Genomic DNA, 25,520 nt, shown 5'->3' with positions numbered 1-25,520 from the left:
CTTATTAGCACAAGCAGCTTCTGCTGATTAAAATGATATGCAGCATGCCTATGTTCTTTAAGCCAGTACCGGTGTATCTGCAAGAAAATCACTAAGTTAAAGTGTTATAGTCGCTATTAGTGTAAAGTAACATTTTGCATGCAGATACACCCATGCTGGCTCACAGATTATAGCATACTGCATATCAATTTAATCAGCAAAAGCTGCTTGTGCTATCAGTTTGATTGGCTGTATGATTCAGATGCATTTGAAGGTAAAAAGTTGTATAAAAGATGTTCGCTCTACCGAGTCACGCCATGCCATAAACGAATTCACACACACCACCATGTGATTTATTTTTAATATGTTAATGAAGATTCAAAAGAAGAAGAAATTAAAAACTCCCCTTCCTTGATTCGAACCACAGACCTCAAGGTGCAAAGTACAGACCTTATCCACTAGCCTACACAGTCTATCCATGTTGAGTGCTGCCCCTATTGTGTATGTGATGTGAAGTGTGCAAATTAAAGCAGGCAATGTGTACAATGTCAATAGTGGGCTCAGCATGCAGCAGCATAGAATAGATGCGAATGATGGTGGGCTAGTGGTGACCATACAATGAATTCAATGGAAATGAATAGTAATTGTGTGATGGTGGGGGGAGGTGGTGAAAGAACTTGGGTGGCCATACACAGAGAGGAAGGGAAAAGGGAAGTGCAAAGTAGTGTATTTGAAAAGTATTGAACCTAAAATGATATTAATCTATAAAAAACTTGCCCCCTGTTATGTGTACAATACAATGTTTACTGTTTAGCAGAAATGCCAGGTGATGTGATGTCGAGAGAAATGTTTTGAGTCTAAGGTCACATGAGTGCTTTGTTACTTGGTAGAGCCGAACGTTTTTAATGCATCATTTTACCCTAAAATGCATCTTATTAGCACAAGCAGCTTCTGCTGATTAAAATTATATGCAGCATGCCTATGTTCTATAAGCCAGTACCTGTGTATCTGCAAGAAAATCACTAATTTAAAGTGTTATAGTCGCTATTAGTGTAAAGTAACGTTTTGCATGCTGATACACCCGAGCTGGCTCACAGATTATAGCATACTGCATATCATTTTAATCAGCAAAAGCTGCTTGTGCTATCAGTTTGATTCGCTGTATGATTCAGATGCATTTGAAGGTAAAAAGTTGTATAAAAGATGTTCGCTCTACCGAGTCACGCCATGCCATAAACGAATTCACACACACCACCATGTGATTTATTTTTAATATATTAATGAAGATTCAAAAGAAGAAGAAATTAAAAACTGCCCTTACTTGATTCGAACCACAGACCTCAAGTTGCAAGGTACAGACCTTATCCACTAGCCTACACAGTTTATCCATGTTGATTGTTGCACCTGTTGTTTATGTGATGTGAAGTGTGCAAATTAAAGCAGGCAATGTGTACAATGTCAATAGTTGGCTCAGCATGCAGCAGCATTGAATAGAAGCGAATGATGTTGGGCTAGTGGTGACCATACAATGAATTCAATGGAAATGAATAGTAATTGTGTGATGGTGGAGGGAGGTGGTGAAAGAACTTGGGTGGCCATACACAGAGAGGAATGGAAAAGGGAAGTGCAAAGTAGTGTATTTTAAAAGTATTGAACCTAAAATGATCTCAATCTATAAAAAAACTTGCCCCCTGTTATGTGTACAATACAATGTTTACTGTTTAGCAGAAATGCCAAGTGATGTGATGTCGAGAGAAATGTTTTTAGTATAAGGTCACAGGAGTGCTTTGTTACTTGGTACCGCCGAACGATTTTAATGCATCATTTTACCCTAAAATGCATCTTATTAGCACAAGCAGCTTCTGGTGATTAAAATGATATGCAGCATGCCTATGTTCTATAAGCCAGTACCGGTGTATCTGCAAGAAAATCACTAAGTTAAAGTGTTATAGTCGCTATTAGTGTAAAGTAACGTTTTGCATGCTGATACACCCGAGCTGGCTCACAGATTATAGCATACTGCATATCATTTTAATCAGCAAAAGCTGCTTGTGCTATCAGTTTGATTCGCTGTATGATTCAGATGCATTTGAAGGTAAAAAGTTGTATAAAAGATGTTCGCTCTACCGAGTCATGCCATGCCATAAACGAATTCACACACACCACAATGTGATTTATTTTTAATATATTAATGAAGATTCAAAAGAAGAAGAAATAAAAAACTCCCCTTCCTTGATTTGAACCACAGTTCTCTAGGTGCAAAGTACAGACCTTATCCACTAGCCTACACAGTCTATCCATGTTGATTGCTGCCCTTGTTGTGTATGTGATGTGAAGTGTGCAAATTAAAGCAGGCAATGTGTACAATGCCAATAGTGGGCTCAGCATGCAGCAGCATTGAATAGAAGCGAATGATGGTGGGCTAGTGGTGACCATACAATGAATTCATTGGAAATGAATAGTAATTGTGTGATGGTGGGGGGAGGTGGTGAAAGAACTTGGGTGGCCATACACAAAGAGGAAGGGAAAAGGGAAGTGCAAAGTAGTGTATTTTAAAAGTATTGAACCTAAAATAATCTCAATCAATAAAAAACTTGCCCCATGTTATGTGTACAATACAATGTTTACTGTTTAGCAGAAATGCCAAGTGATGTGATGTTGAGAGAAATGTTTTGAGTCTAAGGTCACAGGAGTGCTTTGTTACTTGGTAGCGCCGAACGTTTATAATGCATCATTTTACCTTAAAATGCATCTTATTAGCACAAGCAGCTTCTGCTGATTAAAATGATATGCAGCATGTCTATGTTCTATGAGCCAGTACCGGTGTATCAGCAAGAAAATCACTAAGTTAAAGTGTTATAGTCGCTATTAGTGTAAATTAACATTTTGCATGCAGATACACCCGTGCTGGCTCACAGATTATAGCATACTGCATATCATTTTAATCAGCAAAAGCTGCTTGTGCTATCAGTTTGATTCGCTGTATGATTCAGATGCATTTGAAGGTAAAAAGTTGTATAAAAGATGTTCGCTCTACCGAGTCATGCCATGCCATAAACTAATTCACACACACACCTTCTGATTTATTTTTAATATATTAATGAAGATTCAAAAGAAGAAGAAATAAAAAACTCCCCTTCCTTGATTCGAACCACAGACCTCAAGATGCATGCAAGGTACAGACCTTATCCACTAGCCTATACAGTCTATCCATGTTGAGTACTGCCCCTGTTGTGTATATGATGTGAAGTGTGCAAATTAAAGCAGGCAATGTGTACAATGTCAATAGTGGGCTCAGCATGCTGCAGCATTGAATAGAAGCAAATGATGGTGGGCTAGTGGTGAGCCATACAATGAATTCAATGGAAATTAATAGTAATTGTGTGATGGTGGGGGAGGTGGTGAAATAACTTGGGTGGCCAAACAAAGAGAGGAAGGGAAATGTGAAGTGGAAAGTAGTGTATTTTAAAAGTATTGAACCTAAAATGATCTCAATCAATAAAAAACTTGCCCCATGTTATGTGTACAATACAATGTTTACTGTTTAGCAGAAATGCCAAGTGATGTGATGTTGAGAGAAATGTTTTGAGTCTAAGGTCACAGGAGTGCTTTGTTACTTGGTAGCGCCGAACGTTTATAATGCATCATTTTACAATAAAATGCATCTTATTAGCACAAGCCGCTTCTGCTGATTAAAATGATATGCAGCATGCCTATGTTCTATGAGCCAGTACCGGTGTATCAGCAAGAAAATCACTAAGTTAAAGTGTTATAGTCGCTATTAGTGTAAATTAACATTTTGCATGCAGATACACCCGAGCTGGCTCACAGATTATAGCATACTGCATATCATTTTAATCAGCAAAAGCTGCTTGTGCTATCAGTTTGATTCGCTGTATGTTTCAGATGCATTTGAAGGTAAAAAGTTGTATAAAAGATGTTCGCTCTACCGAGTCACGCCATGCCATAAACGAATTCACACACACCACCATGTGATTTATTTTTAATATATTAATGAAGATTCAAAAGAAGAAGAAATTAAAAACTCCCCTTCCTTGATTCGAACCACAGACCTCAAGTTGCAAGGTACAGACCTTATCCACTAGCCTACACAGTTTATCCATGTTGATTGTTGCCCCTGTTGTTTATGTGATGTGAAGTGTGCAAATTAAAGCAGGCAATGTGTACAATGTCAATAGTTGGCTCAGCATGCAGCAGCATTGAATAGAAGCGAATGATGGTGGGCTAGTGGTGACCATACAATGAATTCAATGGAAATTAATAGTAATTGTGTGATGGTGGGGGAGGTGGTGAAATAACTTGGGTGGCCAAACAAAGAGAGGAAGGGAAATGTGAAGTGGAAGGTAGTGTATTTTAAAAGCATTGAACCTAAAATGATCTCAATCTATAAAAAAACTTGCCCCCTGTTATGTGTACAATACAATGTTTACTGTTTAGCAGAAATGCCAAGTGATGTGATGTCGAGAGAAATGTTTTGAGTCTAAGGTCATATGAGTGCTTTGTTACTTGGTAGCGCCGAACGTTTTTAATGCATCATTTTACGCTAAAATGCATCTTATTAGCACAAGCAGCTTCTGCTGATTAAAATGATATGCAGCATGCCTATGTTCTTTAAGCCAGTACCGGTGTATCTGCAAGAAAATCACTAAGTTAAAGTGTTATAGTCGCTATTAGTGTAAAGTAACATTTTGCATGCAGATACACCCGTGCTGGCTCACAGATTATAGCATACTGCATATCATTTTAATCAGCAAAAGCTGCTTGTGCTATCAGTTTGATTGGCTGTATGATTCAGATGCATTTGAAGGTAAAAAGTTGTATAAAAGATGTTCGCTCTACCGAGTCATGCCATGCCATAAACTAATTCACACACACACCTTCTGATTTATTTTTAATATATTAATGAAGATTCAAAAGAAGAAGAAATAAAAAACTCCCCTTCCTTGATTCGAACCACAAACCTCAAGATGCATGCAAGGTACAGACCTTATCCACTAGCCTACACAGTCTATCCATGTTGAGTACTGCCCCTGTTGTGTATATGATGTGAAGTGTGCACATTAAAGCAGGCAATGTGTACAATGTCAATAGTGGGCTCAGCATGCTGCAGCATTGAATAGAAGCGAATGATGGTGGGCTAGTGGTGAGCCATACAATGAATTCAATGGAAATTAATAGTAATTGTGTGATGGTGGGGGAGGTGGTGAAATAACTTAGGTGGCCAAACAAAGAGAGGAAGGGAAATGTGAAGTGCAAAGTAGTGTATTTTAAAAGTATTGAACCTAAAATGATCTCAATCAATAAAAAACTTGCCCCATGTTATGTGTACAATACAATGTTTACTGTTTAGCAGAAATGCCAAGTGATGTGATGTTGAGAGAAATGTTTTGAGTCTAAGGTCACAGGAGTGCTTTGTTACTTGGTAGCGCCGAACGTTTATAATGCATCATTTAACCATAAAATGCATCTTATTAGCACAAGCAGCTTCTGCTGATTAAAATGATATGCAGCATGCCTATGTTCTATGAGCCAGTACCGGTGTATCAGCAAGAAAATCACTAAGTTAAAGTGTTATAGTCGCTATTAGTGTAAATTAACATTTTGCATGCAGATACACCCGTGCTGGCTCACAGATTATAGCATACTGCATATCATTTTAATCAGCAAAAGCTGCTTGTGCTATCAGTTTGATTCGCTGTATGATTCAGATTTATTTGAAGGTAAAAAGTTGTATAAAAGATGTTCGCTCTACCGAGTCACGCCATGCCATAAACGAATTCACACACACCACCATGTGATTTATTTTTAATATGTTAATGAAGATTCAAAAGAAGAAGAAATTAAAAACTCCCCTTCCTTGATTCGAACCACAGACCTCAAGGTGCAAAGTACAGACCTTATCCACTAGCCTACACAGTCTATCCATGTTGAGTGCTGCCCCTATTGTGTATGTGATGTGAAGTGTGCAAATTAAAGCAGGCAATGTGTACAATGTCAATAGTGGGCTCAGCATGCAGCAGCATAGAATAGATGCGAATGATGGTGGGCTAGTGGTGACCATACAATGAATTCAATGGAAATGAATAGTAATTGTGTGATGGTGGGGGGAGGTGGTGAAAGAACTTGGGTGGCCATACACAGAGAGGAAGGGAAAAGGGAAGTGCAAAGTAGTGTATTTGAAAAGTATTGAACCTAAAATGATCTCAATCTATAAAAAAACTTGCCCCCTGTTATGTGTACAATACAATGTTTACTGTTTAGCAGAAATGCCAAGTGATGTGATGTCGAGAGAAATGTTTTGAGTCTAAGGTCATATGAGTGCTTTGTTACTTGGTAGCGCCGAACGTTTTTAATGCATCATTTTACCCTAAAATGCATCTTATTAGCACAAGCAGCTTCTGCTGATTAAAATGATATGCAGCATGCCTATGTTCTTTAAGCCAGTATCGGTGTATCTGCAAGAAAATCACTAAGTTAAAGTGTTATAGTCGCTATTAGTGTAAAGTAACGTTTTGCAAGCAGATACACCCGAGCTGGCTCACAGATTATAGCATACTGCATATCATTCTAATCAGCAAAAGCTGCTTGTGCTATCAGTTTGATTCGCTGTATGATTCAGATGCATTTGAAGGTAAAAAGTTGTATAAAAGATGTTCGCTCTACCGAGTCATGCAATGCCATAAACTAATTCACACACACCACAATGTGATTTATTTTTAATATATTAATGAAGATTCAAAAGAAGAAGAAATAAAAAACTCCCCTTCCTTGATTTGAACCACAGACCTCAATGTGCAAGGTACAGACCTTATCCACTTGCCTACACAGTCTATCCATATTGTTTGCTGCCCCTGTTGTGTATGTGATGTGAAGTGTGCAAATTAATGCAGGCAATGTGTACAATGTCAATAGTGGGCTCAGCATGCAGCAGCATTGAATATAAGAGAATGATGGTAGTCTAGTGGTGAGCCATACAATGAATTCAATGGAAATGAATAGTAATTGTGTGATGGTGGGGGGAGGTGGTGAAAGAACTTGGGTGGCCATACACAGAGAGGAATGGAAAAGGGAAGTGCAAAGTAGTGTATTTTAAAAGTATTGAACCTAAAATGATCTCAATCTATAAAAAACTTGGCCCCTGTTATGTGTACAATACAATGTTTACTGTTTAGCAGAAATGCCAAGTGATGTGATGTCGAGAGAAATGTTTTGAGTCTAAGGTCACAGGAGTGCTTTGTTACTTGGTAGCGCCGAACGAATTTAATGCATCATTTTACCCTAAAATGCATCTTATTAGCACAAGCAGCTTCTGGTGATTAAAATGATATGCAGCATGCCTATGTTCTATAAGCCAGTACCGGTGTTTCTGCAAGAAAATCACTAAGTTAAAGTGTTATAGTCGCTATTAGTGTAAAGTAACGTTTTGCATGCAGATACACCCGAGCTGGCTCACAGATTATAGCATACTGCATATCATTTTATTCAGCAAAAGCTGCTTGTGCTATCAGTTTGATTCGCTGTATGATTCAGATGCATTTGAAGGTAAAAAGTTGTATAAAAGATGTTTGCTCTACCGAGTCATGCCATGCCATAAACGAATTCACACACACCACAATGTGATTTATTTTTAATATATTAATGAAGATTCAAAAGAAGAAGAAATAAAAAACTCCCCTTCTTTGATTTGAACCACAGACATCAAGGTGCAAGGTACAGACCTTATCCACTAGCCTACACAGTCTATCCATATTGATTGCTGCCCTTGTTGTGTATGTGATGTGAAGTGTGCAAATTAAAGCAGGCAATGTGTACAATGTCAATAGTGGGCTCAGCATGCAGCAGCATTGAATAGAAGCGAATGATGGTGGGCTAGTGGTGACCATACAATGAATTCAATGGAAATGAATAGTAATTGTGTGATGGTGGGGGGAGGTGGTGAAAGAACTTGGGTGGCCATACACAAAGAGGAAGGGAAAAGGGAAGTGCAAAGTAGTGTATTTTAAAAGTATTGAACCTAAAATAATCTCTATCAATAAAAAACTTGCCCCATGTTATGTGTACAATACAATGTTTACTGTTTAGCAGAAATGCCAAGTGATGTGATGTTGAGAGAAATGTTTTGAGTCTAAGGTCACAGGAGTGCTTTGTTACTTGGTAGCGCCGAACAATTTTAATACATCATTTTACCCTAAAATGCATCTTATTAGTACAAACTGCTTTTCTGATTAAAATGATATGCAGCATGTCTATGTTCTATAAGCCAGTAACGGTGTATCTGCAAGAAAATCACTAAGTTAAAGTGTTATAGTCGCTATTAGTGTAAAGTAACATTTTGCATGCAGATACACCCGAGCTGGCTCACAGATTATAGCATACTGCATATCATTTTAATCAGCAAAAGCTGCTTGTGCTATCAGTTTGATTCGCTGTATGATTCAGATGCATTTGAAGGTAAAAAGTTGTATAAAAGATGTTCGCTCTACCGAGTCATGCAATGCCATAAACGAATTCACACACACCACCATGTGATTTATTTTTAATATATTAACGAAGATGCAAAAGAAGAAGAAATAAAAGTCTCCCCTTCCTTGATTCGAACCACAGACCACAAAGTGCAAAGTACAGACCTTATCCACTAGCCTACACAGTCTATCCATGTAGATTGCTGCCCCTGTTGTGTATGTGATGTGAAGTGTGCAAATTAATGCAGGCAATGTGTACAATGTCAATAGTTGGCTCAGCATGCAGCAGCATAGAATAGAAGAGAATGATGGTGGGCTAGTGGTGAGCCATACAATGAATTCAATGGAAATGAATAGTAATTGTGTGATGGTGGGGGGAGGTGGTGAAAGAACTTGGGTGGCCATACACAGAGAGGAAGGGAAAAGGGAAGTGCAAAGTAGTGTATTTGAAAAGTATTGAACCTAAAATGATATTAATCTATAAAAAACTTGCCCCCTGTTATGTGTACAATACAATGTTTACTGTTTAGCAGAAATGCCAAGTGATGTGATGTCGAGAGAAATGTTTTGAGTCTAAGGTCACATGAGTGCTTTGTTACTTGGTAGCGCCGAACGTTTTTAATGCATCATTTTACCCTAAAATGCATCTTATTAGCACAAGCAGCTTCTTCTGATTAAAATGATATGCAGCATGTCTATGTTCTATAAGCCAGTAACGGTGTATCTGCAAGAAAATCACTAAGTTAAATTGTTATAGTCTCTATTAGTGTAAAGTAACATTTTGCATTTAGATACACCTGAGCTGGCTCACAGATTATAGCATACTGCATATCATTTTAATCAGCAAAAGCTGCTTGTGCTATCAGTTTGATTCGCTGTATGATTCAGATGCATTTGAAGGTAAAAAGTTGTATAAAAGATGTTCGCTCTACCGAGTCATGCAATGCCATAAACGAATTCACACACACCACAATGTGATTTATTTTTAATATATTAACGAAGATGCAAAAGAAGAAGAAATAAAAAACTCCCCTTCCTTGATTTGAACCACAGACCACAAGGTGCAAAGTACTGACCTTATCCACTAGCCTACACAGTCTATCCATGTAGATTGCTGCCCCTGTTGTGTATGTGATGTGAAGTGTGCAAATTAATGCAGGCAATGTGTACAATGTCAATAGTGGGCTCAGCATGCAGCAGCATAGAATAGAAGAGAATGATGGTGGGCTAGTGGTGAGCCATACAATGAATTCAATGGAAATGAATAGTAATTGTGTGATGGTGGGGGGAGGTGGTGAATGAACTTGGGTGGCCATACACAGAGAGGAAGGGAAAAGGGAAGTGCAAAGTAGTGTATTTGAAAAGTATTGAACCTAAAATGATATTAATCTATAAAAAACTTGCCCCCTGTTATGTGTACAATACAATGTTTACTGTTTAGCAGAAATGCCAAGTGATGTGATGTTGAGAGAAATGTTTTGAGTCTAAGGTCACAGGAGTGCTTTGTTACTTAGTAGCGCCGAACGTTTATAATGCATCATTTTACCATAAAATGCATCTTATTTGCACAAGCAGCTTCTGCTGATTAAAATGATATGCAAGCATGCCTATGTTCTATGAGCCAGTACCGGTGTATCAGCAAGAAAATCACTAAGTTAAAGTGTTATAGTCGCTATTAGTGTAAATTAACATTTTGCATGCAGATACACCCGTGCTGGCTCACAGATTATAGCATACTGCATATCATTTTAATCAGCAAAAGCTGCTTGTGCTATCAGTTTGATTCGCTGTATGATTCAGATGCATTTGAAGGTAAAAAGTTGTATAAAAGATGTTCGCTCTACCGAGTCACGCCATGCCATAAACGAATTCACACACACCACCATGTGATTTATTTTTAATATGTTAATGAAGATTCAAAAGAAGAAGAAATTAAAAACTCCCCTTCCTTGATTCGAACCACAGACCTCAAGGTGCAAGATACAGACCTTATCCACTAGCCTACACAGTCTATCCATGTTGAGTGCTGCCCCTATTGTGTATGTGATGTGAAGTGTGCAAATTAAAGCAGGCAATGTGTACAATGTCAATAGTGGGCTCAGTATGCAGCAGCATTGAATAGAAGCGAATGATGTTGGGCTAGTGGTGACCATATATTGAATTCAGTGGAAATTAATAGTAATTGTGTGATGGTGGGGGGAGGTGGTGAAAGAACTTGGGTGGCCATACACAAAGAGGAAGGGAAAAGGGAAGTGCAAAGTAGTGTATTTTAAAAGCATTGAACCTACATTGATCTCAATCAATAAAAAACTTGCCCCCTGTTATGTGTTCAATACAATGTTTACTGTTTAGCAGAAATTCCAAGTGATGTGATGTTGAGAGAAATGTTTTGAGTCTAATGTCACAGGAGTGCTTTGTTACTTGGAAGCGCCGAACGATTTTAATACATCATTTTACCCTAAAATGCATCTTATTAGCACAAGCAGCTTCTTCTGATTAAAATGATATGCAGCATGTCTATGTTCTATAAGCCAGTAACGGTGTTTCTGCAAGAAAATCACTAAGTTAAAGTGTTATAGTCTCTATTAGTGTAAAGTAACATTTTGCATGCAGATACACCTGAGCTGGCTCACAGATTATAGCATACTGCATATCATTTTAATCAGCAAAAGCTGCTTGTGCTATCAGTTTGATTCGCTGTATGATTCAGATGCATTTGAAGGTAAAAAGTTGTATAAAAGATGTTCGCTCTACCGAGTCAAGCAATGCCATAAACGAATTTACACACACCACAATGTGATTTATTTTTAATATATTAACGAAGATGCAAAAGAAGAAGAAATAAAAAACTCCCCTTCCTTGATTTGAACCACAGACCACAAGGTGCAAAGTACAGACCTTATCCACTAGCCTACACAGTCTATCAATGTAGATTGCTGCCCCTGTTGTGTATGTGATGTGAAGTGTGCAAATTAATGCAGGCAATGTGTACAATGTCAATAGTGGGCTCAGCATGCAGCAGCATAGAATAGAAGAGAATGATGGTGGGCTAGTGGTGAGCCATACAATGAATTCAATGGAAATGAATAGTAATTGTGTGATGGTGGGGGGAGGTGGTGAATGAACTTGGGTGGCCATACACAGAGAGGAAGGGAAAAGGGAAGTGCAAAGTAGTGTATTTGAAAAGTATTGAACCTAAAATGATATTAATCTATAAAAAACTTGCCCCCTGTTATGTGTACAATACAATGTTTACTGTTTAGCAGAAATGCCAAGTGATGTGATGTCGAGAGAAATGTTTTGAGTCTAAGGTCACAGGAGTGCTTTGTTACTTGGTAGCGCCGAACAATTTTAATGCATCATTTTACCCTAAAATGCATCTTATTAGCACAAGCAGCTTCTGGTGATTAAAATGAAATGCAGCATGCCTATGTTCTATAAGCCAGTACCGGTGTATCTGCAAGAAAATCACTAAGTTAAAGTGTTATAGTCGCTATTAGTGTAAAGTAACGTTTTGCATGCTGATACACCCGAGCTGGCTCACAGATTATAGCATACTACATATCATTTTAATCAGCAAAAGCTGCTTGTGCAATCAGTTTGATTCGCTGTATGATTCAGATGCATTTGAAGGTAAAAAGTTGAATAAAAGATGTTCGCTCTACCGAGTCATGCCATGCCATAAACGAATTCACACACACCACAATGTGATTTATTTTTAATATATTAATGAAGATTCAAAAGAAGAAGAAATAAAAAACTCCCCTTCCTTGATTTGAACCACAGACCTCAAGGTGCAAGGTACTGACCTTATCCACTAGCCTACACAGTCTATCCATGTAGATTGCTGCCCCTGTTGTGTATGTGATGTGAAGTGTGCAAATTAATGCAGGCAATGTGTACAATGTCAATAGTGGGCTCAGCATGCAGCAGCATAGAATAGAAGAGAATGATGGTGGGCTAGTGGTGAGCCATACAATGAATTCAATGGAAATGAATAGTAATTGTGTGATGGTGGGGGGAGGTGGTGAATGAACTTGGGTGGCCATACACAGAGAGGAAGGGAAAAGGGAAGTGCAAAGTAGTGTATTTGAAAAGTATTGAACCTAAAATGATATTAATCTATAAAAAACTTGCCCCCTGTTATGTGTACAATACAATGTTTACTGTTTAGCAGAAATGCCAAGTGATGTGATGTCGAGAGAAATGTTTTGAGTCTAAGGTCACAGGAGTGCTTTGTTACTTGGTAGCGCCGATCAATTTTAATGCATCATTTTACCCTAAAATGCATCTTATTAGCACAAGCAGCTTCTGGTGATTAAAATGAAATGCAGCATGCCTATGTTCTATAAGCCAGTACCGGTGTATCTGCAAGAAAATCACTAAGTTAAAGTGTTATAGTCGCTATTAGTGTAAAGTAACGTTTTGCATGCTGATACACCCGAGCTGGCTCACAGATTATAGCATACTACATATCATTTTAATCAGCAAAAGCTGCTTGTGCTATCAGTTTGATTCGCTGTATGATTCAGATGCATTTGAAGGTAAAAAGTTGAATAAAAGATGTTCGCTCTACCGAGTCATGCCATGCCATAAACGAATTCACACACACCACAATGTGATTTATTTTTAATATATTAATGAAGATTCAAAAGAAGAAGAAATAAAAAACTCCCCTTCCTTGATTTGAACCACAGACCTCAAGGTGCAAGGTACAGACCTTATCCACTAGCCTACACAGTCTATCCATGTTGAGTACTGCACTTGTTGTGTATGTGATGTGAAGTGTGCAAATTAAAACAGGCAATGTGTACAATGTCAATAGTGGGCTCAGCATGCAGCAGCATTGAATAGAAGCGAATGATGGTGGGCTAGTGGTGACCATACAATGTATTCAATGGAAATGAATAGTAATTGTGTGATGGTGGGGGGAGGTGGTGAAAGAACTTGGGTGGCCATACACAAAGAGGAAGGGAAAAGGGAAGTGCAAAGTAGTGTATTTTAAAAGTATTGAACCTAAAATGATCTCAATCAATAAAAAACTTGCCCCATGTTATGTGTACAATACAATGTTTACTGTTTAGCAGAAATGCCAAGTGATGTGATGTTGAGAGAAATGTTTTGAGTCTAAGGTCACAGGAGTGCTTTGTTACTTGGTAGCGCCGAACGTTTAAAATGCATCATTTTACCTTAAAATGCATCTTATTAGCACAAGCAGCTTCTGCTGATTAAAATGATATGCAGCATGCCTATGTTCTATGAGCCAGTACCGGTGTATCAGCAAGAAAATCACTAAGTTAAAGTGTTATAGTCGCTATTAGTGTAAAGTAACATTTTGCATGCAGATACACCCGTGCTGGCTCACAGATTATAGCATACTGCATAACATTTTAATTAGCAAAAGCTGCTTGTGCTATCAGTTTGATTCGCTGTATGATTCAGATGCATTTGAAGGTAAAAAGTTGTATAAAAGATGTTCGCTCTACCGAGTCACGCCATGCCATAAACGAATTCACACACACCACCATGTGATTTATTTTTAATATGTTAATGAAGATTCAAAAGAAGAAGAAATTAAAAACTCCCCTTCCTTGATTCGAACCACAGACCTCAAGGTGCAAGATACAGACCTTATCCACTAGCCTACACAGTCTATCCATGTTGATTGCTGCCCCTGTTGTGTATATGATGTGAAGTGTGCAAATTAAAGCAGGCAATGTGTACAATGTCAAAAGTGGGCTCAGCATGCTGCAGCATTGAATAGAAGCGAATGATGGTGGGCTAGTGGTGAGCCATACAATGAATTCAATGGAAATTAATAGTAATTGTGTGATGGTGGGGGAGGTGGTGAAAGAACTTGGGTGGCCAAACAAAGAGAGGAAGGGAAATGTGAAGTGCAAAGTAGTGTATTTTAAAAGTATTGAACCTAAAATGATCTCAATCAATAAAAAACTTGCCCCATGTTATGTGTACAATACAATGTTTACTGTGTAGCAGAAATGCCAAGTGATGTGATGTTGAGAGAAATGTTTTGAGTCTAAGGTCACAGGAGTGCTTTGTTACTTAGTAGCGCCGAACGTTTATAATGCATCATTTTACCATAAAATGCATCTTATTTGCACAAGCAGCTTCTGCTGATTAAAATGATATGCAAACATGCCTATGTTCTATGAGCCAGTACCGGTGTATCAGCAAGAAAATCACTAAGTTAAAGTGTTATAGTCGCTATTAGTGTAAATTAACATTTTGCATGCAGATACACCCGTGCTGGCTCACAGATTATAGCATACTGCATATCATTTTAATCAGCAAAAGCTGCTTGTGCTATCAGTTTGATTCGCTGTATGATTCAGATGCATTTGAAGGTAAAAAGTTGTATAAAAGATGTTCGCTCTACCGAGTCACGCCATGCCATAAACGAATTCACACACACCACCATGTGGTTTATTTTTAATATGTTAATGAAGATTCAAAAGAAGAAGAAATTAAAAACTCCCCTTCCTTGATTCGAACCACAGACCTCAAGGTGCAAGATACAGACCTTATCCACTAGCCTACACAGTCTATCCATGTTGAGTGCTGCCCCTATTGTGTATGTGATGTGAAGTGTGCAAATTAAAGCAGGCAATGTGTACAATGTCAATAGTGGGCTCACCATGCAGCAGCATTGAATAGAAGCGAATGATGGTGGGCTAGTGGTGACCATACAATGAATTCAGTGGAAATTAATAGTAATTGTGTGATGGTGGGGGGAGGTGGTGAAAGAACTTGGGTGGCCATACACAAAGAGGAAGGGAAAAGGGAAGTGCAAAGTAGTGTATTTTAAAAGCATTGAACCTACATTGATCTCAATCAATAAAAAACTTGCCCCCTGTTATGTGTTCAATACAATGTTTACTGTTTAGCAGAAATTCCAAGTGATGTGATGTTGAGAGAAATGTTTTGAGTCTAATGTCACAGGAGTGCTTTGTTACTTGGAAGCGCCGAACGATTTTAATACATCATTTTACCCTAAAATGCATCTTATTAGCACAAGCAGCTTCTTCTGATTAAAATGATATGCAGCATGTCTATGTTCTATAAGCCAGTAACTGTGTATCTGCAAGAAAATCACTAAGTTAATGTGTTATAGTCTCTATTAGTGTAAAGTAACATTTTGCATGCAGATACACCTGAGCTGGCTCACAGATTATAGCATACTGCATATCATTTTAATCAGCAAAAGCTGCTTGTGCTATCAGTTTGATTCGCTGTATGATTCAGATGCATTTGAAGGTAAAAAGTTGTATAAAAAATGTTCGCTCTACCGAGTCATGCAATGCCATAAACGAATTCACACACACCACAATGTGATTTATTTTTAATATATTAACGAAGATGCAAAAGAAGAAGAAATAAAAAACTCCCCTTCCTTGATTTGAACCACAGACCACAAGGTGCAAAGTACTGACCTTATCCACTAGCCTACACAGTCTATCCATGTAGATTGCTGCCCCTGTTGTGTATGTGATGTGAAGTGTGCAAATTAATGCAGGCAATGTGTACAATGTCAATAGTGGGCTCAGCATGCAGCAGCATAGAATAGAAGAGAATGATGGTGGGCTAGTGGTGAGCCATACAATGAATTCAATGGAAATGAATAGTAATTGTGTGATGGTGGGGGGAGGTGGTGAATGAACTTGGGTGGCCATACACAGAGAGGAAGGGAAAAGGGAAGTGCAAAGTAGTGTATTTGAAAAGTATTGAACCTAAAATGATATTAATCTATAAAAAACTTGCCCCCTGTTATGTGTACAATACAATGTTTACTGTTTAGCAGAAATGCCAAGTGATGTGATGTTGAGAGAAATGTTTTGAGTCTAAGGTCACAGGAGTGCTTTGTTACTTAGTAGCGCCGAACGTTTATAATGCATCATTTTACCATAAAATGGATCTTATTTGCACAAGCAGCTTCTGCTGATTAAAATGATATGCAAGCATGCCTATGTTCTATGAGCCAGTACCGGTGTATCAGCAAGAAAATCACTAAGTTAAAGTGTTATAGTCGCTATTAGTGTAAATTAACATTTTGCATGCAGATACACCCGTGCTGGCTCACAGATTATAGCATACTGCATATCATTTTAATCAGCAAAAGCTGCTTGTGCTATCAGTTTGATTCGCTGTATGATTCAGATGCATTTGAAGGTAAAAAGTTGTATAAAAGATGTTCGCTCTACCGAGTCACGCCATGCCATAAACGAATTCACACACACCACCATGTGATTTATTTTTAATATGTTAATGAAGATTCAAAAGAAGAAGAAATTAAAAACTCCCCTTCCTTGATTTGAAGCACAGACCTCAAGGTGCAAGATACAGACCTTATCCACTAGCCTACACAGTCTATCCATGTTGAGTGCTGCCCCTATTGTGTATGTGATGTGAAGTGTGCAAATTAAAGCATGCAATGTGTACAATGTCAATAGTGGGCTCAGCATGCAGCAGCATTGAATAGAAGCGAATGATGGTGGGCTAGTGGTGACCATACAATGAATTCAGTGGAAATTAATAGTAATTGTGTGATGGTGGGGGGAGGTGGTGAAAGAACTTGGGTGGCCATACACAAAGAGGAAGGGAAATGTGAAGTGCAAAGTAGTGTATTTTAAAAGTATTGAACCTAAAATGATCTCAATCAATAAAAAACTTGCCCCATGTTATGTGTACAATACAATGTTTACTGTTTAGCAGAAATGCCAAGTGATGTGATGTTGAGAGAAATGTTTTGAGTCTAAGGTCACAGGAGTGCTTTGTTACTTGGTAGCGCCGAACGTTTATAATGCATCATTTTACCATAAAATGCATCTTATTAGCACAAGCAGCTTCTGCTGATTAAAATTATATGCAGCATGCCTATGTTCTATAAGCCAGTACCTGTGTATCTGCAAGAAAATCACTAAGTTAAAGTGTTATAGTCGCTATTAGTGTAAAGTATCGTTTTGCATGCTGATACACCCGAGCTGGCACACAGATTATAGCATACTGCATATCATTTTAATCAGCAAAAGCTGCTTGTGCTATCAGTTTGATTCGCTGTATGATTCAGATGCATTTGAAGGTAAAAAGTTGTATAAAAGATGTTCGCTCTACCGAGTCCTGCCATGCCATAAACGAATTCACACACACCACAATGTGATTTATTTTTAATATATTAATGAAGATTCAAAAGAAGAAGAACTAAAAAACTCCCCTTCCTTGATTTGAACAACAGACCTCAAGGTGCAAGGTACAGACCTTATCCACTAGCCTACACAGTCTATCAATATTGATTGCTGCCCCTGTTGTGTATGTGATGTGAAGTGTGCAAATTAATGCAGGCAATGTGTACAATGTCAATAGTTGGCTCAGCATGCAGCAGCATAGAATAGAAGAGAATGATGGTGGGCTAGTGGTGAGCCATACAATGAATTCAATGGAAATGAATAGTAATTGTGTGATGGTGGGGGGAGGTGGTGAAAGAACTTGGGTGGCCATACACAGAGAGGAAGGGAAAAGGGAAGTGCAAAGTAGTGTATTTGAAAAGTATTGAACCTAAAATGAAATTAATCTATAAAAAACTTGCCCCCTGTTATGTGTACAATACAATGTTTACTGTTTAGCAGAAATGCCAAGTGATGTGATGTCGAGAGAAATGTTTTGAGTCTAAGGTCACATGAGTGCTTTGTTACTTGGTAGAGCCGAACGTTTTTAATGCATCATTTTACCCTAAAATGCATCTTATTAGCACAAGCAGCTTCTGCTGATTAAAATTATATGCAGCATGCCTATGTTCTATAAGCCAGTACCTGTGTATCTGCAAGAAAATCACTAAGTTAAAGTGTTATAGTCGCTATTAGTGTAAAGTAACGTTTTGTATGCTGATACACCCAAGCTGGCTCACAGATTATAGCATACTGCATATCATTTTAATCAGCAAAAGCTGCTTGTGCTATCAGTTTGATTCGCTGTATGATTCAGATGCATTTGAAGGTAAAAAGTTGTATAAAAGATGTTCGCTCTACCAAGTCACGCCATGCCATAAACGAATTCACACACACCACCATGTGATTTATTTTTAATATATTAATGAAGATTCAAAAGAAGAAGAAATTAAAAACTACCCTTCCTTGATTCAAACCACAGACCTAAAGTTGCAAGGTACAGACCTTATCCACTAGCCTACACAGTTTATCCATGTTGATTGTTGCCCCTGTTGTTTATGTGATGTGAAGTGTGCAAATTAAAGCAAGCAATGTGTACAATGTCAATAGTTGGCTCAGCATGCAGCAGCATTGAATAGAAGCGAATGATGGTGGGCTAGTGGTGACCATACAATGAATTCAATGGAAATGAATAGTAATTGTGTGATGGTGGGGGGAGGAGGTGAAAGAACTTGGGTGGCCATACACAAAGAGGAAGGGAAAAGGGAAGTGCAAAGTAGTGTATTTTAAAAGTATCGAACCTAAAATGATCTCAATCAATAAAAAACTTGCCCCCTGTTATGTGTTCAATACAATGTGTACTGTTTAGCTGAAATTCCAAGTGATGTGATGTCGAGAGAAATGTTTTGAGTCTAATGTCACAGGAGTGCTTTGTTATTTGGTAGCGCCAACGTTTTTAATGCATCATTTTACCCTAAAATGCATCTTATTAGCACAAACAGCTTCTGCTGATTAAAATGATATGCAGCATGCCTAAGTTCTATGAGCCAGTACCGGTGTATCAGCAAGAAAATCACTAAGTTAAAGTGTTATAGTCGCTATTAGTGTAAAGTAACATTTTGCATGCAGATACACCCGTGCTTGCTCACAGATTATAGCATACTGCATAACATTTTAATTAGCAAAAGCTGCTTGTGCTATCAGTTTGATTCGCTGTATGATTCAGATGCATTTGAAGGTAAAAAGTTGTATAAAAGATGTTCGCTCTACCGAGTCATGCCATGCCATAAACTAATTCACACACACACCTTCTGATTTATTTTTATATATTAATGAAGATTCAAAAGAAGAAGAAATAAAAAACTCCCCTTCCTTGATTCGAACCACAGACCTCAAATGCATGCAAGGTACAGACCTTATCCACTAGCCTACACAGTCTATCCATGTAGAGTACTGCCCCTGTTGTGTATATGATGTGAAGTGTGCAAATTAAAGCAGGCAATGTGTACAATGTCAAAAGTGGGCTCAGCATGCTGCAGCATTGAATAGAAGCGAATGATGGTGGGTTAGTGGTGAGCCATACAATGAATTCAATGGAAATTAATAGTAATTGTGTTATGGTGGGGGAGGTGGTGAAAGAACTTGGGTGGCCAAACAAAGAGAGGAAGGGAAATGTGAAGTGCAAAGTAGTGTATTTTAAAAGTATTGAACCTAAAATGATCTCAATCAATAAAAAACTTGCCCCATGTTATGTGTACAATACAATGTTTACTGTTTAGCAGAAATGCCAAGTGATGTGATGTTGAGAGAAATGTTTTGAGTCTAAGGTCACAGGAGTGCTTTGTTACTTAGTAGCGCCGAACGTTTATAATGCATCATTTTACCATAAAATGCATCTTATTTGCACAAGCAGCTTCTGCTGATTAAAATGATATGCAAGCATGCCTATGTTCTATGAGCCAGTACCGGTGTATCAGCAAGAAAATCACTAAGTTAAAGTGTTATAGTCGCTATTAGTGTAAATTAACATTTTGCATGCAGATACACCCGTGCTGGCTCACAGATTATAGCATACTGCATATCATTTTAATCAGCAAAAGCTGCTTGTGCTATCAGTTTGATTCGCTGTATGATTCAGATGCATTTGAAGGTAAAAAGTTGTATAAAAGATGTTCGCTCTACCGAGTCACGCCATGCCATAAACGAATTCACACACACCACCATGTGATTTATTTTTAATATGTTAATGAAGATTCAAAAGAAGAAGAAATTAAAAACTCCCCTTTCTTGATTCGAACCACAGACCTCAAGGTGCAAGATACAGACCTTATCCACTAGCCTACACAGTCTATCCATGTTGAGTGCTGCCCCTATTGTGTATTTGATGTGAAGTGTGCAAATTAAAGCATGCAATGTGTACAATGTCAATATTGGGCTCAGCATGCAGCAGCATTGAATAGAAGCGAATGATGGTGGGCTAGTGGTGACCATACAATGAATTCAGTGGAAATTAATAGTAATTGTGTGATGGTGGGGGGAGGTGGTGAAAGAACTTGGGTGGCCATACACAAAGAGGAAGGGAAATGTGAAGTGCAAAGTAGTGTATTTTAAAAGTATTGAACCTAAAATGATCTCAATCAATAAAAAACTTGCCCCATGTTATGTGTACAATACAATGTTTACTGTTTAGCAGAAATGCCAAGTGATGTGATGTTGAGAGAAATGTTTTTAGTCTAAGGTCACAGGAGTGCTTTGTTACTTTTTAGCGCCGAACGTTTATAATGCATCATTTTACCATAAAATGCATCTTATTAGCACAAGCAGCTTCTGCTGATTAAAATTATATGCAGCATGCCTATGTTCTATAAGCCAGTACCTGTGTATCTGCAAGAAAATCACTAAGTTAAAGTGTTATAGTCGCTATTAGTGTAAAGTATCGTTTTGCATGCTGATACACCCGAGCTGGCACACAGATTATAGCATACTGCATATCATTTTAATCAGCAAAAGCTGCTTGTGCTATCAGTTTGATTCGCTGTATGATTCAGATGCATTTGAAGGTAAAAAGTTGTATAAAAGATGTTCGCTCTACCAAGTCACGCCATGCCATAAACGAATTCACACACACCACCATGTGATTTATTTTTAATATATTAATGAAGATTCAAAAGAAGAAGAAATTAAAAACTACCCTTCCTTGATTCAAACCACAGACCTAAAGTTGCAAGGTACAGACCTTATCCACTAGCCTACACAGTTTATCCATGTTGATTGTTGCCCCTGTTGTTTATGTGATGTGAAGTGTGCAAATTAAAGCAAGCAATGTGTACAATGTCAATAGTTGGCTCAGCATGCAGCAGCATTGAATAGAAGCGAATGATGGTGGGCTAGTGGTGACCATACAATGAATTCAATGGAAATGAATAGTAATTGTGTGATGGTGGGGGGAGGAGGTGAAAGAACTTGGGTGGCCATACACAAAGAGGAAGGGAAAAGGGAAGTGCAAAGTAGTGTATTTTAAAAGTATCGAACCTAAAATGATCTCAATCAATAAAAAACTTGCCCCCTGTTATGTGTTCAATACAATGTGTACTGTTTAGCTGAAATTCCAAGTGATGTGATGTCGAGAGAAATGTTTTGAGTCTAATGTCACAGGAGTGCTTTGTTATTTGGTAGCGCCAACGTTTTTAATGCATCATTTTACCCTAAAATGCATCTTATTAGCACAAACAGCTTCTGCTGATTAAAATGATATGCAGCATGCCTAAGTTCTATGAGCCAGTACCGGTGTATCAGCAAGAAAATCACTAAGTTAAAGTGTTATAGTCGCTATTAGTGTAAAGTAACATTTTGCATGCAGATACACCCGTGCTTGCTCACAGATTATAGCATACTGCATAACATTTTAATTAGCAAAAGCTGCTTGTGCTATCAGTTTGATTCGCTGTATGATTCAGATGCATTTGAAGGTAAAAAGTTGTATAAAAGATGTTCGCTCTACCGAGTCATGCCATGCCATAAACTAATTCACACACACACCTTCTGATTTATTTTTATATATTAATGAAGATTCAAAAGAAGAAGAAATAAAAAACTCCCCTTCCTTGATTCGAACCACAGACCTCAAATGCATGCAAGGTACAGACCTTATCCACTAGCCTACACAGTCTATCCATGTAGAGTACTGCCCCTGTTGTGTATATGATGTGAAGTGTGCAAATTAAAGCAGGCAATGTGTACAATGTCAAAAGTGGGCTCAGCATGCTGCAGCATTGAATAGAAGCGAATGATGGTGGGTTAGTGGTGAGCCATACAATGAATTCAATGGAAATTAATAGTAATTGTGTGATGGTGGGGGAGGTGGTGAAAGAACTTGGGTGGCCAAACAAAGAGAGGAAGGGAAATGTGAAGTGCAAAGTAGTGTATTTTAAAAGTATTGAACCTAAAATGATCTCAATCAATAAAAAACTTGCCCCATGTTATGTGTACAATACAATGTTTACTGTTTAGCAGAAATGCCAAGTGATGTGATGTTGAGAGAAATGTTTTGAGTCTAAGGTCACAGGAGTGCTTTGTTACTTAGTAGCGCCGAACGTTTATAATGCATCATTTTACCATAAAATGCATCTTATTTGCACAAGCAGCTTCTGCTGATTAAAATGATATGCAAGCATGCCTATGTTCTATGAGCCAGTACCGGTGTATCAGCAAGAAAATCACTAAGTTAAAGTGTTATAGTCGCTATTAGTGTAAATTAACATTTTGCATGCAGATACACCCGTGCTGGCTCACAGATTATAGCATACTGCATATCATTTAATCAGCAAAAGCTGCTTGTGCTATCAGTTTGATTCGCTGTATGATTCAGATGCATTTGAAGGTAAAAAGTTGTATAAAAGATGTTCGCTCTACCGAGTCACGCCATGCCATAAACGAATTCACACACACCACCATGTGGTTTATTTTTAATATGTTAATGAAGATTCAAAAGAAGAAGAAATTAAAAACTCCCCTTCCTTGATTCGAACCACAGACCTCAAGGTGCAAGATACAGACCTTATCCACTAGCCTACACAGTCTATCCATGTAGATTGCTGCCCCTGTTGTGTATGTGATGTGAAGTGTGCAAATTAATGCAGGCAATGTGTACAATGTCAATAGTGGGCTCAGCATGCAGCAGCATAGAATAGAAGAGAATGATGGTGGGCTAGTGGTGAGCCATACAATGAATTCAATGGAAATGAATAGTAATTGTGTGATGGTGGGGGGAGGTGGTGAATGAACTTGGGTGGCCATACACAGAGAGGAAGGGAAAAGGGAAGTGCAAAGTAGTGTATTTGAAAAGTATTGAACCTAAAATGATATTAATCTATAAAAAACTTGCCCCCTGTTATGTGTACAATACAATGTTTACTGTTTAGCAGAAATGCCAAGTGATGTGATGTTGAGAGAAATGTTTTGAGTCTAAGGTCACAGGAGTGCTTTGTTACTTAGTAGCGCCGAACGTTTATAATGCATCATTTTACCATAAAATGGATCTTATTTGCACAAGCAGCTTCTGCTGATTAAAATGATATGCAAGCATGCCTATGTTCTATGAGCCAGTACCGGTGTATCAGCAAGAAAATCACTAAGTTAAAGTGTTATAGTCGCTATTAGTGTAAAGTATCGTTTTGCATGCTGATACACCCGAGCTGGCACACAGATTATAGCATACTGCATATCATTTTAATCAGCAAAAGCTGCTTGTGCTATCAGTTTGATTCGCTGTATGATTCAGATGCATTTGAAGGTAAAAAGTTGTATAAAAGATGTTCGCTCTACCGAGTCCTGCCATGCCATAAACGAATTCACACACACCACAATGTGATTTATTTTTAATATATTAATGAAGATTCAAAAGAAGAAGAACTAAAAAACTCCCCTTCCTTGATTTGAACAACAGACCTCAAGGTGCAAGGTACAGACCTTATCCACTAGCCTACACAGTCTATCAATATTGATTGCTGCCCCTGTTGTGTATGTGATGTGAAGTGTGCAAATTAATGCAGGCAATCTGTACAATGTCAATAGTTGGCTCAGCATGCAGCAGCATTGAATAGAAGAGAATGATGGTGGGCTAGTGGTGAGCCATACAATGAATTCAATGGAAATGAATAGTAATTGTGTGATGGTGGGGGGAGGTGGTGAAAGAACTTGGGTGGCCATACACAGAGAGGAAGGGAAAAGGGAAGTGCAAAGTAGTGTATTTGAAAAGTATTGAACCTAAAATGATATTAATCTATAAAAAACTTGCCCCCTGTTATGTGTACAATACAATGTTTACTGTTTAGCAGAAATGCCAAGTGATGTGATGTCGAGAGAAATGTTTTGAGTCTAAGGTCACATGAGTGCTTTGTTACTTGGTAGAGCCGAACGTTTTTAATGCATCATTTTACCCTAAAATGCATCTTATTAGCACAAGCAGCTTCTGCTGATTAAAATTATATGCAGCATGCCTATGTTCTATAAGCCAGTACCTATGTATCTGCAAGAAAATCACTAAGTTAAAGTGTTATAGTCGCTATTAGTGTAAAGTAACGTTTTGTATGCTGATACACCCGAGCTGGCTCACAGATTATAGCATACTGCATATCATTTTAATCAGCAAAAGCTGCTTGTGCTATCAGTTTGATTCGCTGTATGATTCAGATGCATTTGAAGGTAAAAAGTTGTATAAAAGATGTTCGCTCTACCAAGTCACGCCATGCCATAAACGAATTCACACACACACCACCATGTGATTTATTTTTAATATATTAATGAAGATTCAAAAGAAGAAGAAATTAAAAACTCCCCTTCCTTGATTCAAACCACAGACCTAAAGTTGCAAGGTACAGACCTTATCCACTAGCCTACACAGTTTATCCATGTTGATTGTTGCCCCTGTTGTTTATGTGATGTGAAGTGTGCAATTTAAAGCAAGCAATGTGTACAATGTCAATAGTTGGCTCAGCATGCAGCAGCATTGAATAGAAGCGAATGATGGTGGGCTAGTGGTGACCATACAATGAATTCAATGGAAATGAATAGTAATTGTGTGATGGTGGGGGGAGGAGGTGAAAGAACTTGGGTGGCCATACACAAAGAGGAAGGGAAAAGGGAAGTGCAAAGTAGTGTATTTTAAAAGTATCGAACATAAAATGATCTCAATCAACAAAAAACTTGCCCCCTGTTATGTGTTCAATACAATGTGTACTGTTTAGCTGAAATTCCAAGTGATGTGATGTCGAGAGAAATGTTTTGAGTCTAATGTCACAGGAGTGCTTTGTTATTTGGTAGCGCCGAACGTTTTTAATGCATCATTTTACCCTAAAATGCATCTTATTAGCACAAACAG

Source organism: Taudactylus pleione, unplaced genomic scaffold, assembly GCF_031769625.1.
Source record: "Taudactylus pleione unplaced genomic scaffold, aTauple2 ptg000935l, whole genome shotgun sequence".
NCBI lineage: Eukaryota > Metazoa > Chordata > Amphibia > Anura > Myobatrachidae > Taudactylus > Taudactylus pleione.
This window is presented reverse-complemented; position numbering follows the sequence as displayed.